Genomic DNA, 24,407 nt, shown 5'->3' on the forward strand with positions numbered 1-24,407 from the left:
AAGAATTAGCGATAAAAATAATACAGCATTATTTACGACTAGTCATAATTACGAAGCGTATTTTCTTAATCCCGTCGGTAATCAATACGGAGCATGCCTTTATGTGACAACACACAAAAGCAGAATTAACTGGTTCCACTTGGAAGCGTATAGTCCATTGAAAAGTTACATTTGGGGTTGCGTTTTTTAGAGGACGCAATTTTATTTTTTTGATGGGTCAGTGTAAAGCTAAAAACAAGTTTGTGGGGTCGCTACCCTTGTTCCACGGCCGCCATCTTGGAAATAGGGGTTGAAATGGTATATACGATATATCTTTTAAACTATTTATTTGATAAAAAAAATTGTTAACATTTTTTGTTGCAAATTAAATTCTCTACAACATCAAAAAAATAAAATTGCGTACTCTAAAAAACGCAAGGTAACTAGTACCAGAATCAAAGAACCTAAAATCATCAGAGCACATGATTACCTCCAGTCTTCCTTAAAAGGTGAATCTGCCCATATAATAGTTTAAATTGCGTATTGATGTATGATATATGAATGACGTAATATCTCGTGAAAACTCGTAAAAGGTTTAAGAAAATTTGTATGATCCGGTAGTAGTATTATCGTGATTCATATGAAATTTTTCTTTTTCGTGTGTCTTTTTTTATTTGTCATATTCACTGTTTACATATATTTTAATTGCTTTCTTTTGTTCTATTAATTTCGTTTAAATAACTATATATATATCTTATGTATTTCTGCACCTCTTGCGCTGGAAGAGTTCCCACGAAAGCGATAAAGCCGCCAGTTGGCCTCCTTATTATATAATTTTGTCAATTGTGTTATATTTCTGTTTATGCAATAAAGTGTAAATTATTAAATAAATAGTATATAATATAGATATTTTATCAACAATCTAAATATCATTGTTATTATCTTAAATACTTACGATATTTGTCTGGTCTTGAACTTAATACCCCAATCTGTAAAAAAGAATTAATTAATTGTCAACGTTACAAGCTATAAGCATACTGGGTAAAATAGATGTTATGACAGTTATGAATAATTCACGGGCGATGTGATCAAAATATTTAAACACTCTTCGACGCAAGAGGTAAGTAGTCGTATATATTATTAACACCTATTTAATAAAAGGGAAAGTAATATTACTCCTTGAGCAAAGTTGGCCTAGTGGCTTCAGCGTGCGACTCTCATCCCTGAGGTCGTAGGTTTGATCCCCGCCTGTGCTCGAACGGTGAAGGAAAACATAGTGAAGAAACCGGCTTGCCTTAGACCGAACACGTCGACGGCGTGTCAGGCACAAGAGGGTGATCACTTGCCTTTGATTGACAAATGATCATGAAACAGATACAGAAATCTGAGGCCCAGACCTAAAAAGGTTGTAGCGCTACTGATTTTTTAATTTCTAGTTTAAAACAATTTAAAAATTATTTAGCTTCAAATCATGCACCAATAAAAACACATCAATTTGCTGAAACAACAGAATGGTGAGCGCTAAAGTACCAAATGCCCTATCAAAGTGGAAATCCTGAACATTTGTTGGAAATACTACTGACAACAGTTCGTACTCACGCAAAGGTAAGCTTTGTGCAAAATAATTTATGGACTTTGTGCTCCTTTGTTAATTCTGTACGTCTCTATTTAAAGCGCGCGATTTAAAAAATAAACTAGTGCTTATAAATTTTTATACACTACTTATAACTATGTTATTTAATATAATTGAAACAATAATTAACTAAAGCACAATTTGAACATTTGTATAATAATGAACAATGCAATTCATGTGACTTCGTTAAGCGTTAAACTGAATGTGTCAGTCTAAACGCAACATTATTAAGTGTGTACAATTTAAGTCAAAGTCAAAATAACTTTATTCATATACCTATGAACGTCAGAAAAGAAGTTAATTTAATTCTAAATTTAAATTTACTTTTCGCAAGTCAAGGGCGTAGAGCGGGAAAGAAGAATCTTTCCGCCACTGTTTCACACACACAAGCTCAGTCAGCAATTGTTGCCCTCTGCTTTGCACAGTGTGGTTAAAAGGTGCTCGCAGTCTAGCTCATTCTTCTGCATTACGCACTCATATGGATTTTATATAGGTACGGTTAATAGCTGGATCCCTCCTACCCCTGAGTGTAACGAACCAGATCCAAAATGAATGTCTGATACATAAGTGGGTAGAACGGGTAAACTCCACCAGAAACATTGTAAAAAACACAGTCTCGCGACTGAGTAAAAAGTGGTGAGATCCATATAATACCAAGTCGGTTAGTTATACAGTCCCTACCTAAGAGATTTTCTTTCCCAAGTTATTATGTATTTAGCTAACCTAACAACATCTTATAGTGACTATATCAATATTTAAATCTTTTATGTTTATTAACTGGTATGCTTGGTAACTAGATCGGGCTTCTAATTCACCCATAACGAAGTAGGGGGGTCAAAACGGTCTAAAATACTTCGAGAAAAAGATGGCAGGCCTATTGCCGTGCCCCTAGACACAACCTCATGTAGATATCACTAGTTAAGTTGCGAAGTCGTCGCGTTACCTTGGAACTTTTTATAGGGTCATGATCGCCTTTATACCTATTAGAAAATAGATTGGTTATACCCAAGATGATGCATAAATTTATATACGTTTTTCTTTCTTTTCTATAGAAATAATAATAATAATTAAAAATAAATTAATAGAAAATTAAAACAAACAAAACCTGTGGTACCTTTAACGATGGCAAAATTTCCTCGCTGTATTGCGTATTCGTTGAGCGAGGAAAACACTTCTGCGGTCACCGGTACTATCTACCAGGCGCCAACTTAAATCTTTAATTAGCGCCAGTAGCCTTGAATCCCTCGCTACAAATTGTTAAAATCAAACAATTATTAAATTCAAATAAATATAACATTTATAATGTTTGTTATTAATCAATTACTTTTATTGCAACGTAATCTTATATGGTATAAAAATGCGATGTAGTGAAAGCGTGGACGTGGAGAATTTTCAAACCTTATACGACAATACAACTTTCGTTGTGATATCGTCTGGAAAAGTTTTAATTGATTTCACTGCTAACAGTAATAATTGGAGTTTACTTATAACAGAAAATCTTTAATATAATGGTTTAGGATTGTGTTATGTCTTTTATATATATATAAATACTAGCAGACTCGGCCAAGCGTTGCTGTGGCTAAGGTTTTTGTTATTTTACATAGTAGTTAACTATTCAAAGGAAATGGCAGGAAAACAACAGTCATGGGGATCACCATGCTTTTTTGGTGGCTAAGCCATTAAATTGTAGCTTATGTGAAACGTTGGTACTTTCAACACAGCGCCATCTGTTAGAATTGTGTCAAATAATAAACAAATCATTTGCAATCAATTAACATTGCGGGTATAAATTGAGATGTAAGCTATCCTATCTTTTAAGTTGGATTAAACTACACACGGTGTGCAAATTTGATTGATATTGGTTCGGTAGTTTAGGAGTCCATCGCGGACAAACAACGTGACACGTAATTTATATATATTAAGATAGTCGTAGTATATTGTCTTTCCTTTTTTCCCCACTATGCAAGCACCCTTGACAAATGGCTATAAATAAAATTTTATTTCGATCAAAAATTATAGAAATATTTAAAAAAAAAATACTTATTCTGTCATCTTCTCGATGCGGGTAAATTATACAATACATTGCACGCATGCATAGTGCAACACAGATTATGTTACGGCAGTGACTGATACTTAACCCACACACTATATATACCTATATTGTATAATTTCCTATATATTTCTGAGATCAATAAAGAGCAATATAGCACTCTCCGTTTTTTTTGACTGTATGATTTTCAACTTTTTACGAGACTTTAAAGAGAAAAGTTTATTTAAGAAGTTCTGTTTAAATCTATAAGTATAGCATTATATGTAAAAGACAGGATGTACATCATCGCTAATAACCACTGGCTCACAACTGGAAAACATAGTGAGGATTACGTCATGCTTAAGACTAAGTCACGTAGGTTGTCATAGGTGCCTGACGAGTCTATTAGAAAAAAAAATCCCAAAAAGGGTTACAGAAATCTCAGGCAAAGATCATTTGTAGCGCCACTGTTTTTTGAAGTTATACTTCTTTAGGCGCGTTATGAAAAATTGATGAGAGTTAAATTTATCGATGCGCGCGCGCCGTGACACAAAATTAACAGAATAAAGTTGCCCACTAACGAATTCTTTTTAAACCAGCCGGGCGCCGAGCGTGCGCGAGCAAGATGGGAATAAGACAATCTACAAGTAAAAAGAAATAGAATATGCGTGAAGTTAGCAGCTATGCCAAGAATTTGGAATGACCATAATGACCTTTGTAGTACCTTTTAAACAAATAAAGGAGTTTTAATTATTTTTCAAAGAAATTTAGCGATGCTTTTTCACGAAGACCTATTGTTACTTAGTTAAAAGGTTATGATCCATACCTAGTTATTAAATTGAATGAATAATATAATAAAATAATAATAAATAATAATAATTATTATTATTAATATTAATTAATAATTGAATAATATACAAAATATTAAATATTATTAAATTATTAACATTAAATATTTATTATTAATTATTTAATATTTTAAAAAAATAAAGAAAGCCAAAGAAGTATAACTTCTTACGCGCGTACATAAGTACACGCACCCTTTTTTTCTAATGTTCGAAGACATGATGTCATGCTTTTAGCATACTGTAACTATATAAGTACTTTGAGGTTAATTGAAATCCAATTACAATAGAACAAACCATATTCGGACTTGAGGCGTAGTTCGGTGTCCAATATGGAGGCGAATTGGCATTCAACACGTGGTTAACGGTCGGGCGGCTTTGAAGCCTCATTTGTTTCTGTAATATATGTGCCGGTACCAGCCAGTGGATTGTGCGTTTAATATGTTTCCACATACGAGATATCCCGGAGCACCTTATGTATTTTAGTATTATTATGTATTTCTATCTAATACATAATCATCATCCATCATCATGCATCCAACTTATGTATTTTAGTATTCTTATGTATTTCTATGTAAAAAATGACCGACGCTACTTTGTAATTTTGAATAGTAAAATGAATACCGAACCTGACGATTTTATATGCAATTTAATGAACATCATCGAAGACAGGATCCCTATCTCTATTCGGAGTTACAGAGGCACGGGTTGCGATACTACGCCAAACCTAATTTGAAATTTGAAGTACTAATTGCACAAATTTACTAGCTAACACTATTGTTATTGACAGGTATCTTGCAGGTTACAAGATGTATGTGAAAAAAAAAAACAAAAGAAAACTTGGCGATTTAAAAGCGCGATTGACCTATCTTCTCGTCAATTCTACAGCCTTGATTTAAGAAGTGGGAGTAAATTTATAAGTATTTTTTTGTGTCGCTATTAGTGTATAATGAGTAAGTTCATAAATAAATGTTTTAATTTTTACTATTACAGCATTAATAATATTATGATTTAGGTTTTTATAATTATGATATAAATAACATTATTCTGTGCAAAGATTCTTCTTCAAGAGAAAAATTATTTTAAAGTATTTTGTAAATATACATTATACATTGACTATTGCTAAGCGCTGAAGAATTTTTAAAATCGTTTGGGGTTTTTACTTTAAAATACTTCTCCTCAAAGGCCGGCCCGGCCACCCCCAATAAACATGGGTTGCCATACCATGGGCAGCGGTTACTGCCGTTTATAGATGTACCAAAGCTCGTTTGTCCCTCTATCTTATAAAAATTGTATAGATTATATATACTATGTACTATCAGATCAGATCCAATTCAACTAATTATTGGAAATTACTATAGGAGCATGTTAGGAGCGTGTTTCTATTATAATAATTCTAACTAAAGCTTGTATTGCTTGTCAATTGTCAGGTATGATATTGACAGTTGGAGGATTTGGCACGGATTATCGGAATAAATTCACATGGCAGGGATTACATTATTTGACAGACTAATGGAGAATCTATAATCCAAAATTTATTTTACCTGTTAATCATATTTTATAAATCCTAAATAATGTTTTTTCCGGTTTACAAAAATACTTGACGGTTATATAAAAAAAGAAAAATATTTATATTTTACGCCTTTTTCCCGAAGAGGCAAGCTGAGATCTCGGATCTCCAATTGCTCCGGACCTCTCACTTCATGAATTCATGAGTTCATGACATTTACCATGCATGCTCGTCGGTTATGGGTACTTTTATCTTGACCAAGGTCTATACGACAAGGCCTACCCAACCCAACTTCAACATCCACGGTTGCTTTGTATTGTACTTGTTTTCTTTTCATTCATCCGTTCTACATGGTCAACTCACGTAAGCATTCCCTTTCGTATCCCTTGTCACTTAAAATTTAACGCATATAAATTCAGGTTTTTTACATAATTAATAAATACTTCCGTTACAAAGACAATACTTAAATTATTTATAAAACATTAATACTTTAACTAAGCACTTATAATAACCGCATGTCCATTGTCCAGACAAATGTCTAGAGCGGAACTGAGAAAATTAATTATTTACTCGTGATATTGGCGATTGCTGGATCGTTCTCAATTGCACGGGTTTCTAAGCTAAGTAAAATCACCTTCCCGATGAAGCTCTCCACGAGGGCGTTAAGAACTAGAATAAGAAAGATGAGACTGAAATCTAAGCCGATATTCAGATACACCCTTCGCATATCTCCCGTAATTTAGTTGAAGATTTTCATCTCAGCATGGCTGTCCAAATTTAAAGAAAAATCAAACTGTTATATACATATGTTTCTGTATTTAATGTTGGATTGTCTATTTACCGAGAAAATACTATGTAACATTATTAAGACCAATAAGTTTCCTCAAACGGATCACAAATAAACAGAAATACGAAGAACAAAATAATTGCTACTGATCCCGATTAAGGAATAATAATTTAAATTGTTTTATATAACTTTAGCGAATTTCCACGTTGTTATTTTAGTACAAAGACTTCAGAGTCAAGTATCTTCAAAATACCACCGCGAAACATTGAATGAGCGTGCTTACTTCAAAATAACAAAGGTTTGAGATTAATTAGTTTCCTTTGTAAAATAGGGGACGATTAAATTAGATTCCTTTAGCACTTTGACATTTTTACTACTGACTTCGGCTCTCGGCTATATTCGATGTAAAGTAGTATACATAGCTTGTATATAATATCTACACACTGAGTTATAAATTATATGTTGCTATTGTGTGTGTCGGAGCAATGGTGCTGGTGTCAGCTGTCGTTGTCATTATGTCACGTAGTTCATAAATTGACAATGTCAAAGTCAAATTAGTTCAAAACGGTTAATAGCTGCGGTTTATTCGATGCGCCAATACATAATACGCCAATAGATTTACAAATAAGTGACTATTAGACAGAGCATAGTAATAGTGATTCCATAGTAGATTTAAAAGTAATTAATTAAGTCAGAACAATAGTGTAAGGGTAAGCTGCCATAGTAATTATATTTTAATAACATCAAACTCAAATTAGATTCCTATAGAAATTAGATTAATTTAAGTTAGTTCAGTTTTTTATTTGATTTGACAATGTGGATAGGTCTTAAGACCTAGACTAAAATTATAATTTTACAGCTATTTAATGTTCGATGATAATAGTGTTTCCATGAAAAATTGTTATTATTAAAAGTAACGTCTAGGTCGAACCAAGCAGAATGCTTGACTCACCCTAGTTTAGTAAACTGTGAAGTCGAAATCAAATCGCTGATAATTGAAACATGTAGTTGATTATAAATTGATTAGTTGAGTTAAATTACGAGAATTTCCTCGTGATGACGTCATGACGACAACATAGCATCGGTATTACGTTACGTCTAAAAGCGATAGCGCGGGTGTGTTATGTTGAATTTTTATTCTGTCCCAAGGACATCAGCGCTACAGATATGGAGAGAACTACATCGAAATTGTATACAGAAACGACGTATCGTTATCGCGTCTTATATGGCTGAGAAGGTCAATAAAAAATGATCTGTTATACACATACAAAAATCCAAGGAATGAGTCCAAGATCGGTGCATGTATGGTGCCACGTGGATTTAATCTGATGAAGGTACTTATGCGCCCTGTATGGTTTAATGATTATGTATTTCAGCGTTTACGTCTCGATTACCAGGTAGATATCCATCTCTGTCATTAGTAGTTAACTTAAATCGAATTATTATTAGATAATGAATAACTATTGAGATTGTACGTTAGGACAATTATGACCGGACAAAATTAGGACCGGAAAAATAGTCATTTTGCTGTGTATTCGACTCGTACTGTCGAGCGTCAACAAGCAATAGTTTTCTAGACTGTTCGCCGAAGAGCGACCTATTTGTGAAGCAGTTGTGGGGGAGGTAATATAATGATTTAAAAAAGATTAATGGATAGAAAATATTTTCTGGGTGATTATATAATATTTTTAATTGAAATTTGGCCATACATAAGCTTTAATTAATAAATAAATAAGCATACCTTTCCTAGAAGATTTGAATTGAAATTTAGTGAAAAATTTTATAGGCAAAGTGCTTTATAGTGTAGGAGAACTAAACTGTTCTTATTATTACATTATGATAATTAATATGACTTTTGCATGCTTATTTTTATATGGCTACTACTTTGCAAATAAACGATTTATTATTCATATAAAAAAACCTATATATTAAAATATTTGCCAAGTTTTTAAATATTCCAGATTTAGAATAAGAAATAAGTGAGACGTAACAGCTAATATATATATTAGGTGCAACACGTAATATCTCGAGGGCAGACGTGCAGAAAAGTGCAGCTGACGTCTCAACATTTAATGTGAGAAAATTCAAGCTTATTGCAATATGTCTAGAATGTTAACTCTAATTGCGTTTCTCGAATGTTTTATAAGACCAGTATATAACGTTCAGTAGAAGCACAATTGCAGATATGTTTTGGAAAATTCTCTTCTACGAATTTACTTTAAGTACAATCGCGTTTAAATCTTTATCTTTAATTAGTTAACGAATAATATATAAGTGTTTAAGATCAAGTATTAATATGCTAGAGGTTTTATAGCAGGAATACTACTGTTTCACGGTAAAGGAAATAATGTCTCCTATCCTGTTTGACTCTTTTTTCTAAATTAAAGAAAAATATACGTACGATTTTATTTTAATTTCAATTTGACAGTTAAACAAGTTTTTTTAATGTTCTTTAGTATCGAAAAGAAAAGAAAAACGTTTATAACGTTTGTGTCATTTAAATAATTCAATGTATTTTTATTGATTACAATCAAGTATACGGTATTTAAATTTTTTTTAACCTACAAAGTAATAATAAAAAATTATTAAAAAGAAAATCAAAACAAATTTAAAAATTGTGGTCCCTGTGGCAGTGTACCTTTAACGCTGGCAGCATTTCCTCGCTGTATTGCGATACTTATGCGTTGAGCCAGGAAAGCACCAGCTCTGAGGTCACCGGTACTATCTACCAGGCGCCAACTTATATCTTTAATAACCGCCTGTGCACTTATATCCCACGGCCCAAGAGTCTCTACTCCAAAGGGAACAAAATATTAAAGGATATTTATAACCATGTGTCGTGGGTTAACCAAATATATTAAAGCAGTCGTAAAATATGGAAATTCTGAGAAATCCTTAATATCTTTGCTATTCATAGTTCTCATTACAGGTCTAGGCGATGACTCATGAAACTAATCATCGTTTAGGCGAATTATTGATTCACTGTGAATGAGATGATTCCTAGAAAAATCCACCTACGGAAATGTCTATACAATGACTATTATTTTAAATAAGCATATATTTTTTTTTAGTTTAGGCCAAAGCTATTTTACATTTTAATGGAGATTTATATTTGCTTTTAAGTATTATAACTATCGACATCTTATATTGCATAGTGAATTCACCGTAGCGATGTGTATCTTATGTATTTAATATGACATATTTTTTTTAAAATTATTTTTGACATTATCGTATTAGCTTAGTACAACACAATATGAAGGAAGTTAACAGTAAGGATAGTGTATGTATTTTTTGTGACTAAAATAAATAAACAAAATTATTTGCTATACAACCAAACCTATTAGATTTTTTTTTTCATCCCGATTGAATTTTTTCATGATTTAATCCTATGAAGTGAATTTTATGTTATAGTTTGCCTGGATTAAAATGCATAGCACCAAAATATGCATTAGTTTAGTTAAACATAGCAAACAAGCTTTTAGTAGTATTCGTTAGTCTTTACTTTAATACTTCAATGCGATTCCAATACTTTGACTTTCCAATAAAACTGAGAAAGCTTTTTGGAAAACGAATTCATCACATTAAAAGCTTTGAGCTTTTAAGAGAGTTTCTATGTTCGTAAAACATTACATATCTTGGTTTTATACACAGTTTCAAGTCATTAGTATTTTAATGGAATTCAAACGCACTTAAAAAAAAATATGCTCATATTAGAGACAGTAAGAAAAACTATTACTACGCATGTGATGGATGCATTTATCATTTTTTTAATATTGAAATAATAATTTGATATTTGACGTATTTTTTACAATATTTATTTTGGGTACTTTTTAGTCATGGGCATATGAGGTTAGAAGATAAATATTTGGTTCTATGATTAGGGTCAATAAATTGTATATGTATTTTTTACAAGCCACCGGTATTCCGTAAATAATAATCCGAAGTGCCATATTATCGAAATGGACATATTATCATATTTGTAAACAATTGCCTTTTTTACAAGATAATAATAAAATAACACAGTACGTTGTGTTACCATCAAAAATTATAAACGGTATCTTCCAGGCTTCCGGGGATAAAAATATAGAAGTGCAAAAATATATAAGAAAAAACAAATGTGATCAAGTGATCATTATAAATATTTTTATTAAGATAAAAACACAATTTACTTACGTATACGAAAAATAATAAAGAACTTAAAATATGGAGTCTAGTGCTAGAATACGCTGGATGCCGGAAGCATTTCTTCGCTGTAATGTGAAACTGAGTTGCTGTTCGTGAAAAGCAGCTCTGTCCTCGTCTACCAGGTGCCTGTATAAATATTTAAATGTCAACAATATGGTTGAAGGAAAGACTCGTATATCGATTTTTTGCAAGAAAAACGTGAATTCAAGTTTTTAAAGCCGTAATTTTGTAAAAACAAATCTTGTTATAATTGACATAATGTTCTTAAGACCCAATTAACATATTTGTAATAAATGTCATCGTAACTTCGACTTACCTTTTATTAAGTATCAAGTTTCTCGAGTGGCAATATATACACTTAACTCGAAACTTTATTGAGTGGACCTCTCCTACAAGTTTCAAACAGATATTTCTTTGTGATTAAAAAAACATGCGAAATAATTAATGTCTATTTTGGGCAGTAATAAACAGTGAACCAGTAACAAAAATTATACAATAAATCTACCCGCATCAGAGGTACGCTTTTCAGATTTATTGTGATTTCAAAGTAGAACTTAAATATTTTAACAGAGAAATAATCTTTTCCCGAAAATCTCTACCCAACATTTTCTCTTTAAGATAAATTCGTGTAGATGTCATCAGTAACTTATTTAGGGAGCAATTTGGTCTGTCTTCACGCACCCTTGACCTTACCTGTCCGTTAGAATATAACAAATATTAATTATTCCATATTTAATTGTATCCCTTATTTTTTTGCGTAAAATTAGTATACTATTTTAAAAATAAGTTGGATAGTTTCTCCTAATCACCAAATACACGTGCATCAGCTTATTAAGCTGCTAGTGTGTGTATATACATAATATCCCATATATATATCAAGTACTTTATAAATAAACAATATATTTATAGAATTCTTTCAGCATTGAAGCATTTAATTATAGCCCAATTCAAAGGCATGAATCCTCCGGTGTAAATTATTTACGCTTATAACTATTTTATGCCGACTTGTTTTTTTAACGTCTGGAAATGCTATAACGCATATCCCCTAGCCATTTTGCTTAAGCAGGGGTTATGTGGGTCTTAAACTTTATGTACCACTCTACCCACTAAAACCTGACTGATGCCTTTAGCTCGCCAATACCAAAACTAAGCCTAGTCCAGTCCAGCACAGTTAACCCTTTCAATATTGAGTGTATTCAAATCTCCGTTGGAATTTATTTTTTTATTAAAGTTTACCACTCTAAAACTATTTTATCTAAAATGTATGACAGTTAAGGTAAACAAATTATAGAAAAGAAATTTAAAGTATATACTAGTTAAAATAAAAATACCAAAATTTTTTGTTAAGCTCAAAAGGTAACTTACTAATTAAATTCTTCCTATATTTTCTATATGATCAAGGATCAATATCGTGACGTACCCGGCATGTTCTATCCTACAACCTACTTCCATATCTATTTGCTTACCGGCTCTGACCTCAATCTTTCAATTTTTACGACTGCTCCATGAGGCATAACCACGATAAAAATCGTGTCCATACATTTAAATAAATCACATTTTACTCTATAAAACTATCGGAATTCGTGTCACGTTGAATTGTTGAATCAACGTTAGTATGGAAATAGCATTTCAGGTGAATGAGACATAAATTGTTCGTACTTTAGGAACTTTCGCGCAGTTTGGAAGCGGTTACCCACTAATGTGTGCTTTTAACTCGCGTTTGTCATCGAGTTTTTAATGTTATGAAACTCTGAGACCATAGAGCCAACTCGCCAACTTCGTAAAACCAGTAACGAAGCATAATTCACATATTGAAGAAATTATACGTAAGTTTGCCGAAGTTTTGTGTAATATGCAGATTTAGACTTTCAAGTAATAATAATTATGTTACTTTTCACTTAAGTACCTCTCAAAATATGTAAACGTGTTTACTAGCCTTTTTTTAATTTTATAAATAAACAAAGATTATACCTGAAATAAACTATAGAATTGAACCATACAAACTTTACCTGTAGTATTTCTTTTTTCATTTTTCGTACTAGGGTTGTCGGGAAGAGATAGCTTCTTAGCGGCCCGATACCTCCTTAATAAATTCTGTTATTTGAATGTATATGAGTCGCAGCTAACTAGATTAATTAGCCGTTCAATCAACAGCCTAGCCTCTTTACTAAACAGTGCCGTTTAAGTAGCGGTCTAAATGAAATTCAGCCTTAGCATTTGTTACAACATTTCATAAACTGGCTGGCTAATGCTTAGCCATTCGTACGACTATGTGACCGATATAAAAATGGCGAAATATCTGATAAAAGAAATTCTTTATTTATTTTACTTTATTAGTGTTCTCTTAGTGTCACTACACTCTTCCATACTATTTTTCTTAATAAATATCATCAAAATTAATGTCTGCCGATGCTATAATGACAGTTTGGTGTAGGTAACAGAAAGTGGAACTAAATAGAAATGAACAGGATAGGTAAGTAATGTAACGTAAACGATCCAAGTCATTTGCCTAGCTGTTTGATGAAATGACTGAACATCATTCAGGACGCTAGTTGAACGGCGCTATATATATTTACTATACGTAAAGAGACTAGTAATTAAGCTAGTTGGGTACGACATATGTACCAAATATGTAAAGCAACAAAGTGTTAAACTCAAACTCAAAATATCTTTATTCATATAGGTAAACAAGTACACTTACGAATTGTGAAAAAGAAGTTAAATTAAATTAAACTAAAACAATTAGTAATTAAGTTAAAACACTTGAACTACCATTTAGTCGCGTCCAATGGAGCTATTATGTATTATGTAAAAACTATAATTCTAAATGAAAGAAAGAAAATAATGGCATGGACTTGAAACTGTCGGATGCCTAGTGGAGCCTTGATGATGATATGTTGCGTATGTTCGAAAGCATGTGTAATTAAAATAAAATATTTTATTTAATAAAACCTTTTAATATAAATAAGTGATATAGTCCATTGTGAATATTCACAGACTTGAAAGTCTACAAGTTCTTGGCATTTCAATTTGCGTTTGCGTCAACTATATAATAGTGGTTAAGGTTCTCGTCTTAGTAAGTTAATTTGTGAACCATTTAGCGTTAACTGTGAAGAACCACAAAATGTGCTCGCTCTTTGACACTAATAGTGGAGATGATGGAATTCAGGGAAATTAATAAGATTTGAAATTGTTAAATTTATATCTTTTTGAAGTTATAGTTCTTTTGGCGCGATGGAGAAAAATGATAAGAGTTAATTTTTACGATGCGCGCGCACACCGACACCTAAATTCTACAGCGTTAAGTTAGTTCTAGGTGGCATGAAAATCGATAATAACTATGTTCAAGTTGTATATTCTAGTATTTTTGAGTGCATTTATAGATTTGAGGTTAATTGTCGGTATGTTTAATTTTTAATTATTGCTTCTGTTGATTCCAAGTATGTTGTTCCTAAGAAGTATAACTTCTAACGCGTGTACATAAGTACACACACTCTTTTTTTATTTACTAACAACTCTATATTTTCACATGCTGTATGTTTAGATGTTTAAAGCAATATCGTAGACTAGCTGGTGCCCGCGACTTATGCGCTGGATTTTTTTGAACATTTGTCCAAATGGTGTAGCGCGAAAGACTTATTTAATCTCCTTTAAATAAGCGATAAAAGTATATATTTTCATTCAGGAATCAATTTATTACTACCAAATATATAAACAATATTCTAACATAATACTAACCAAATAGATTTCATGTCTTCTTAAATATATGAATTTCTTTTATTATTTTATCACAATAGAATCGCTTAGTGGCGAATCGTTATTATGTGCAATGAAGTGTAAATATCTTAAGTATCCTGATGACATAACAATTACTTAAGAGAAAGAATAATAAAACCACATCTAGGTCAGTTAACTTAGTACAAGAACCCTCGGTTGTAGCCACAATTAGTTTCATGAGAACTTCCTGAAGAACACCTGCTTTACTTACTTTTACAACTGAAATGAAGAGCTTTTCTTACTTACTAAAGGCTTAACATTATTTTAGCGTAGCTTGCTTTATCGTTGTTTTAGCTTAGAAGACTAGATTAATGCCAAAAAAAAATTACAGTGAAAGAAAAGAAAACAGTGGCCCAACTTTTAGTCTGGTTGTATCTACGTATATATGGAGGAAGCCCGACTGATTATATGTCGTCTATGATTGGGTTTCAACCGTACTGACTTGCACGTTTTTATTCCACCGTATATGCAATTATAAATAGCGAACATAGATATAAATTTATATACATGTGATATTATTTAAATTTGTAGATTGATAAATTGATAAGTAATAGGGATAAGAATAGATTCCATAACGTCTTGATCGTGTATATTGTTTATCTTTTTTTTTTAAATGGCCTCCATCCTTGTAGTTAGAAGTTCAGATAACTTTGTAGTGGCAGTTGTGACTGGTACATTAGTAGTGTTTAAAACCACTAATCGACTAGCTGTTGTATGCAATTTCAAGGCCCCTTCCCCCGAACATTACATACAGCCGGGGTTCGAACCCGGCCACAGTGATCAAAATCACGCGCTGATATATATTGCGCAGGAAATCTATCCATGTCACTTTCCTAAGATATTATATATACCTTAGATAAATTGTTTGATAAATACTTGTTATAATAATACCTCAACAAAGGCATTAAATTCTGGTTATTATTTTTAACCTTCACGTTCGCCTGACTATTGTAAAACGTATAAATTGTGAGCTTGAAATACTGAAATTATTCCGAAAATGGAATTGAGTGAAATAAAATTAAATTCTCTATCCGTCTGAGTTCGTGAAACACTTAAAGTTAAATTTGTATAACATGCAAACGTATGCTCACGATAGCGAATGATTTATTTAATATTTTAGCGTTACTCCTTCATTAGCTTTTAAATATCTCAACGGGTTATGAGTTTTCAAAATGTAAAATGTTTTCTAAAGAAAAATTTACGACTCCATAAATTACGAACTATATTTAGGATTAATAATAACAATCGTCTATATTCTCTAACTGATATATAATCGATTTATTCTAGACATGTTCGAAAGCATAACATAATCAGACAATTAAAATTGCATGCAAAAATTTATAAGAGTATTTCTTTATTGTTTTCTCAATTTTATCATGTGTTATGTTTGAAACCATAAATAAAATTGAGTAAAAAATAAATAATACAACATTAAAACTTATGGCAAAAATAAAAAGCCAAATAACTAGAATTTTACATAAAAAAGTTTTTGTGCCGAATAGAAATTGTCATAGAACCAGGAACGAATGGGTCATTATTATCTGTATTTCTTGGATTATCATTTAGAATTTCACTAACTGTGCGTTAACGTGGGACTTAATTTGTTACCCTTAAATTTGTTTTGACAGTATTAATACCACATTGTTAATTTTGAATTGGCTTTAATTAACTTTAATAGACAGTATCCCCATACTCTCCATACATACAGTCGATAATATGTAACATAATTTAAAGTAATACATTTTCTAACACATATTTTTTGTTAGTCAAAGCCGAATTCGCTGAGGGCCTCGTTTACAATTCACACTCGGAATAACCCGAAAAATATATAAATAACTTTCAGCGAAATAGCTTTCAGCGAGTTCACGAAATAGTTTGAAACAGTTTTGTACTTTTTGTGTGTGTTTAGTGCCAGGGTAATTCGAGATTGTAAGAATTAAAAAAGTATTAAATTAAGTAATTTTATTTTAATAATGATAATTCATATACTTTAATTGCCTTGTTAGTATTGCCTTTAATATGTTATATAGTTCTCAAATTCTAGCGCTCACCTTGTCTAATTTTTTTTTTTCTGACAGTGGTTGCCTCCTTTTTATTTAATTATTTTATTTGTACTGTATTTCTCTATTACTGCAACGAAGTGTAAATAAATAAATATAAAAGTGGACAAATAACTTTAGTATCAATATATATATTCATATTTTAATTGTTTTTTACATTATTGGAAGTATCAGATAATATATATGTTATTACGTAGTTTTATTCAATTATTTATTTTGACTTTATTCCTCTTTACCTAATATGGAGCTGTAAGCTGCTGAGTATAATGCTGAGGTAAGGATCAATACATTGATGCGTTTAGCGGTCCACGGTATACTTACCATCCACCTCCAGCACCACAATTCAAAATCCTTTGCCTCAGGCTAAGATTGTCCACGTTTTTGCTCCATATAGGAAGATAGAAAATACAAGGGATTAGTGTGATTTTGGTTTCGACACCAGTTCCTCTCCTCTTCCATATGTTGCCTTAACGTGTCATATAAATAAAGGTCAACTATTATAATAGGGGGCAAATAATAGATCCAGACAACTTAACTACTTTTGGATTAATATTCGTTCGCTATTATATTGTACAGAGAATAAGGTGTGTTTTCGAATGACATGATGTGCTGGCTATGAGGAGCTGCTTTTACGATCCCTGACCTTGCTCTCGCCGCTTATTACGGCAATTTATTGCAACCCTCCGATGTGATTTATTTTTTGCAAGGCGTTCATATAAGCTTACGATGTGTGAACTGAATTTTATTTTACGAGGAACTTTATATTCCCATAATGACACCGATTTTTTGGCTATCTTCCACAGATTCATCGATTCCACAGCAGTTTTAATAACTTGACTCTCGCGTGTTCTTTGTGTGAAACTGTCTTTTTACATTGTTTTAACATTCATATTCAGCTTACAAATAATTTTATTATAATATAGATAATAAAATAATTCTATTTTTAAATCCTTGTTATTCCTGGATTACTCTACACACACACATACATACGATACGTCAGTTTCTGATGACACAAAGATAACAATTATCGATAAACTTGGTACAGTGCTTGTGATTCCACATAGTCGTTCCACCAGATGACTGTTCGCATTGTTATAGATTTCGCCCTTTGCCTATCTTACGTATATTGACAGCACTATTGTAGAGTAGATCCCATGGTTGCAATAACTAAATTAGTCGGTGCAGATACAACTGAACATGTTCGAGAAACACTAAATAATTGTGATTCCTTGAAATATACCTTTCAATAACGTACCTAATACCCATAGTGTATAAATGATTATATATGTCGAAACAAAATAAACAGTTCAATTTTCTTTATACTCTTTCTATAACATCGTATACCCTTGAAACTGAGTCTGTTTACCATTAATGAACAATAACGTAAACATGCCTCGTAAACGAAGAATTTACGATCGTCGCCCATAGTATGGGATGTTTATCAGTAAACAGTTTATATATGAATAGCATGGGCTCCTTGAGAAGCACTTACATTACTGAAACGTTATAATAGCAATCAATGATGACGGCTCATTGGTCTAGTGGTTAGTACCCCTGACTGCGAATCCATGGGTCCCGGGTTCGATCCCCGGCTGAGACAAACATCGATGTGATGAGCATTTGGTGTTGTGCTTAGGTCTTGGGTGTTTAAATATGTATTTATATGTCTATCTATCTATAAAATGTATGTATAACCGTTGCCTAGTACCCATAACACAAGCTTCACCAGCTTAACATGGGACTAGGTCAATTGGTGTAAATTGTCAAAAAAAAAAATTATAATAAAAAAAATGCAAATTAGATTTTCATAAGATGCCTCTATCTACCAAAATAATTAGCAACGCATTTTAACCGTGGTCAGTTCCGGTATCTGTATCTTCCGTGATGGTGATCCTGTTTTATTATGTTTTTGTACCATGCGATTCCAAATCAGCCTTGCGATTCTGTAACTAACTTTTCGAACTCTCACAGCGGTTTTCGCAGCGGCGGTCGCGCTCAAATCAGTCGGGAAGCAGTCATTTTACGATTTGGCATTCTGATAAACAATAAACTACAAACTCCCTCCTTATTAAGTGAGTTACAGAATTGCAAGGTAGAGCTAATTAAATACTCAATACTGAGGTCTGGATCGGTTTTGGAAGTTACTGAGTACCTACTGAGGTTGGTCGAGCAAAACAATTCTGCTTGTACTATGTGGCCTTTTCCAAAAGCTTCAAATCCTCAACATATTTTTTGCACAGACACATTGCACTTTTGACTTAACGGAACGGACGGACTTAAAGGAAGTCCATAAAACTAGTGAGCAAGATTTTGCCATACATTTTTTTTTAATGTAATAGTAGGCAAACGGGCAGGAGGCTCACCTGATGTTAAGTGCCCATGGACACTCACAATTCCAGAAGGCTCGCAAGTGCGTTGCCGGCCTTTCAAGAATTGGTACGCTCTTTTCTTGAAGGACCCTAAGTCGAATTGGTTCGGAAATACTTCTGTATACATAGCGATATAATTCGTACAGATAAAAATATATTATTATTTATAAGAAAGGAAACTAATACGAGTAATATTAATAAAGTAAATCTCTTCAAAAATCCCAAGCTCAATTCAATTTTATTAGAATATTTTGTAGTAAGTAAAATTACAATGTATGAATCTGATAGAGATTTGAACTACATCATATAGTCATAAAAGAAGACTAAAAAAGTTAAATGACTTTTGCTAACCAATTACACTTTCCATCGCTTTAAAGTATGAAGACTTTGTAGCTTCTGACATGAATTGTTTTATATAAAGTCGTTAATAAAAATAAACAGTGACGTAATGAAACTGAAGTAGTTATTTTCATTACAGCGTCCACACAATTTGACAAATACGAAAGTATAGCTAGAATAAGTTCATAATTAAGTTGACTATAGATCAGAAGGTTGACAGTCCTATCCTTAAAGCAGTCATGGGATAATCTGGCTTAAGTTCGAAGATTTATAGATCACTGAATAAATTCAAAGTTCTCGTTACACGCAAATTAATCAATAAAGCTTTTTATAAATTTGTCGAATATTTAAATGATCCTAATCCTTGGGATTGATGCTCCAGTTCAAACAATTTGTATAACTCAAAACTTAGATTAAAAAGAGTGGCTGAGAGTTTCTTGCCAGTTCTTCTTGCCCGCTCTACGCCCTTGACTTGCGAACTGGTAGCAAATGTAAATTTAGAATCAATTTAACATCTTTTCTGTTAACGTTCATAAGTGTACTTGTTTACCTATATGAGTAAGGTATTTTGAGTTTGAGTTTAAGTTATATACTTAAGTTATTTAGTACCATCGACGACAACATAGTCAAGGAATTAGCTAGCAAAAATATTAAACAAATAATTAGTAGTTTTCAGGGTATATTTTGATGATGTTAAAGAATGATTGTTAGAATGTAATTGTCATTAATATGATATTAGTATTAATTTGTAATTTTGTTTTCCTACGGATGGTTAAATATTTGTAATATCTCAGTTGTAACGTCATTTGCAAGCTCTGTAACACTCTGACGCTAGGAGCTAATGTAATTAACATGGAATTGAAACAGCTTCCGGTTCAGAGATAGAGGTTATTGCACCGGAAATCCATTACACGAGCACTTTCTGTAATGATAGAAGTGAGGGAACAAAAATTGTATGTAAAAATGCAATTGTGAAGGTTCAAATAGCAATTTAATCTATTTGTTTTGTTTTCAAATCAAAAACTGTTTTTTCTTACAGACATTATTAAAGATTTGTGGGTATGATTGGCTATTTAAATTATATTCAAACTTAAACATGTAATTTATCTACCCCATAAACTAATCCAATAATTGAGCAATACAATTGCCGCACTTTTGTTATTGGGATTGAAAAATGCAGCTATAAGTGTTATTTTTTAGAAACCTGAGCTTGCCTGAACCTTCTAGGCTAATACTAGTATGAGCAGTGAGGGCCTAGTGGATTCGGCATGCGAATCTCATCTCCGAGGTCGTAGGTGTTGTCTGTGATTGATTTTCTATCATTTACACTCGCTCGTACGGTGAAGGAAAACATTGCGAAGAGACCGGTATGCCATAAACCAAAGATGTCGACGGCGTCTGTCAGGATCAGATCTGTTCACCTACTTGCGGATTAGAAAAAACAAATGAACACGAAACAGCCTTGCGATTCTGTAATTCACTTTTCGAAATCTCACAGCGGTTTTCGCAGCGGCGGTCGCGTTCAAATTAGTCGTGAAGCAGTCATTTTACGATTTGGCATTCTGATAAACAACAAACTACAAGCTCCCTCCGCTTGTTAAAACGTAATGTGAAATTGCTAAACAGAATACCATGAGATTCCAAAAATGACGTGAGTGACGAAGGGAGCGTTGTTAGTGCGAGGTGAACTCACGGATTAACAGAATCGCACGGCTGATATAGAAACCTGAATCACAAACCTAAAAGGTTGTGGCGCCAATGTGTTTCTTCTTAAACTACCTACACTACGTACATAAATAGTACATAAGTGGAGTAGGTATTGAAAAGCTTTTTCTAAAGCGTAATGGACTGAAATTTAAGTAGTGCATGTACATTAAGATGATTTTTACGTTATCGCAAAATGTAGGAGCGAAAATATGTATTCAAACGACCTTCGAGACTTGTTTGACGCAAAATTGTCGTCTCTACTAGCCAGATAACATCTAATGCGTTTTATTTCCTATTTATAGAATCCCACACGATTTGAAGCGAAGTCGCAGGCAACAGCTAACGATATACCTCATGAACGGTTATTTTTAACGTAAGTAATTTTTTCAAATAAAACGACGACCATTAGTACAACACGCTGTGGTTTGAAACCTCAGTTGTGTACTAATGAACTTGGTTTTCTTGTCTGCAATTAACAATTAACTAATTCCAATGGTAAAAAAGGAATTATAAAGAAACTTTGGTTAACTACGCTGAAATTTATGTATCACCCTATAACTTAACCCCTACAAATTAACTTATTTGCAGTAAACATAATTTACTATCACACAAATATAGAGTATATCCAATATTATTTATTGCTTGGTCCCATTAGAGTGTACCTTTAATGCTGGCAGCATTTTCTCGATGTTTCGCGATACTTAATAGCTGAGCGAGAAAAGCACCAGCTCTGGGTTCACCGGTACTATCTACCAGGCGCCAACTTAAACCTTCTAAAAATCGTTTATTGTATTCGGAGGAGAGCTGACGGGGCCAACGTGTCTACACAAGTAGCATCCCATAGCAGAATCCATTCTCCAAGGGATCAAAGACAGCCCATTCAGCTCCTCGCCATCGTCCCTAGCGAAACCTGTTGACTCCAAAATGGATGGAATATGAACGGAGGCAAAAGCGCGACGTATGATGTCGTTGAGAGTAGCATGGCGAGAAAAATTATCTCCACTCTTATGGCAATTGAGACCATGGTGCTCAATGCTACTTACTTTAAATAATTGTTTTAATATTATTACGACTTAACATAGGTACGTTACAAGACAAAAGTCATCTCTAGTCTTGCTTAGAGAAATGTTTGTAATTAAACTCCTCCGAAATGGCTCAACCGATTTTCGTGAAATTTTGTGTGCAAATCGGTTAGGTCTGCGAATCGGAAAACATCTATTTTTCATCCCTTAAATGTTAAGGGTGGTGTACAAAACCTAAAAAGTTTCATTCCGGAAAACCGATCAGTCTCTTGGGTAGCATAGCAAAATATTCCATGTTGGTATCTATTAAAAAGGTAGGCTAAGTAAAATCACATTATCTAAACACAGTTCAATAATAATAAATCTCATCCATATTGTATAAAGTCACAACCTAATCCAAATAGAAAACTGTAACACTAAAAATAAAGTGCATTTTATAAGATGTGGCGAAAGCTTCAATTTGGCACTATCCGTTATCTGTGTACCTGTTAAATTTGTTGCACCTGTGTTCCGTCTCCAGAAATAAAATGTATTTATACGAATGTATTACTTTTATCTCGACGTGGAGAATGTTACGTAAAATTTATTTTAAACCTCACGCTTCCACACCTATCATCTTTTAAATAAAAAATAAGATACCTTACGAAAGTTTTATACACAATTGTCTTTGGCTATCGTGAATGTAGTTGAATAAAGCTTCTATATCTAATATAAACGTGAATTTATGACAGTCGAGAGCTAGAGAGAATTTATGATAATGACCAAATTCTATTTAAAAAGGTATGAATTTTTACAAAAAAAAACAAAAACTTTAGAGGTGTCAAGGGACACCCGGATGGAACGAAATTCCTTTCGATTAATTTATATGTTAATTGGTATCATAACGGTATGATAGATTTTCTCGACATCAATCTTACGACGAAAAAAAAAGCCATCATCACGAGGTGTTCCCAGGCGGTCACCCATCCAAGTACTGACCTCGCCCGACGTTGCTTAACTTCGGTGATCGGTCGAGAACCGGTGTCAATAGCAAATAGCAAAAAAGTGTCGTGACAACTTTTCGTAAGAATTTTTTCCGTCAAGCCCCCTTTCACAACGCGCGATAAGGAACTTCGTTCCAATATGAATTTGTTTATTCTAGGTTAGGCCTCGGGGTACCCTAAGCTGATTAATTGTATAGTATGAATAAGCGATTGAGTTTAGGTTGTAAATGGGCTCACAATTAAAGCCAGAGTACCTAAGGTAATATAGTCCGGTAATATATCACATACAAACCTTCACTTACATACTCTCACTTTTACACCATCACACAACACAGCCAAATTACTTATTTATATGTATTGAATAATTTTTATTGTTTTTTCCCTTTTTTTAAATATTATGTATTAGAATACATAATATTTTTAGTGTAATAATTGTTTGTTTCTAAATATATATTTTTCTTTTGCTGTAGGATTACGAAATAAATAAATTAAACAAAAATAACGTGATACTCTGGTCCTAATAGAATTTATGAAAACGTTCACGAAACATTGTACATAATATTCAGAATTTAATGCTTTTAAAAATATGTTTCAATATTCCATCGTTTACTTACGATTCACAAATTTATTTATACATCTAATTAATATAATCTTGTATGTATGTTACTAATTAATGTGTTTACTATTAGAAATAAACATGAAAGTTATTTGGTGTTCGTATTCTGTTTACCTTTTATCAAACGACATCATCTAATTCACAAAGAAGCTTCTAGGATCTTCAAGGAGCTTTTTCACCGGAAATAAGGGTCCGCGTAGATTGGTCAAAGAGCCGCGAAATCACGGAATGAATTCCAGTAACTTTTATGTTTGCGGTTCAATGTGTTTTTACGTATATTGATGTAATAAAAAGCTTTTTCATTAAGATTTTTTCTATCTATGTACATTAATCACTCGCTCGAACGGTGAAGGAAAATATCAAGAGGAAACCGGTGTACCTTAGAACCGAAAAGTCAGCGGCGGGTGGTAGGTAAAACTCATGAATTGATTGCCTATTAGAAAAACAAATGATAGAGATAGATTGAAGTTTTCTTTGGAAACGATCTTTCAACTCACAAATTTTATTTTGCTTTTCACTTACATAAAAATATGTTAAATGATTTATTGAGGATTTAAGTTCGGTAA

At 32.6% G+C, this 24,407-nt stretch overlaps 1 long non-coding RNA gene across 1 annotated transcript in view; it reads right to left on the reverse strand.

Annotated features, from left to right (window-relative positions):
- Positions 1–930: 930 nt before the first annotated feature.
- The window catches only part of LOC125058029, an 81,619-nt gene continuing 58,142 nt past the window's right edge, over positions 931–24,407 (reverse strand). Inside the window, exon 3 of the long non-coding RNA XR_007118306.1 lies at positions 931–968. This is a non-coding gene — a long non-coding RNA (uncharacterized LOC125058029). The remainder of the gene's footprint in view (positions 969–24,407) is intronic.

The sequence above is a fragment of the Pieris napi genome, chromosome 17, assembly GCF_905475465.1.
Source record: "Pieris napi chromosome 17, ilPieNapi1.2, whole genome shotgun sequence".
NCBI classification, from domain to species: Eukaryota; Metazoa; Arthropoda; class Insecta; order Lepidoptera; family Pieridae; genus Pieris; species Pieris napi.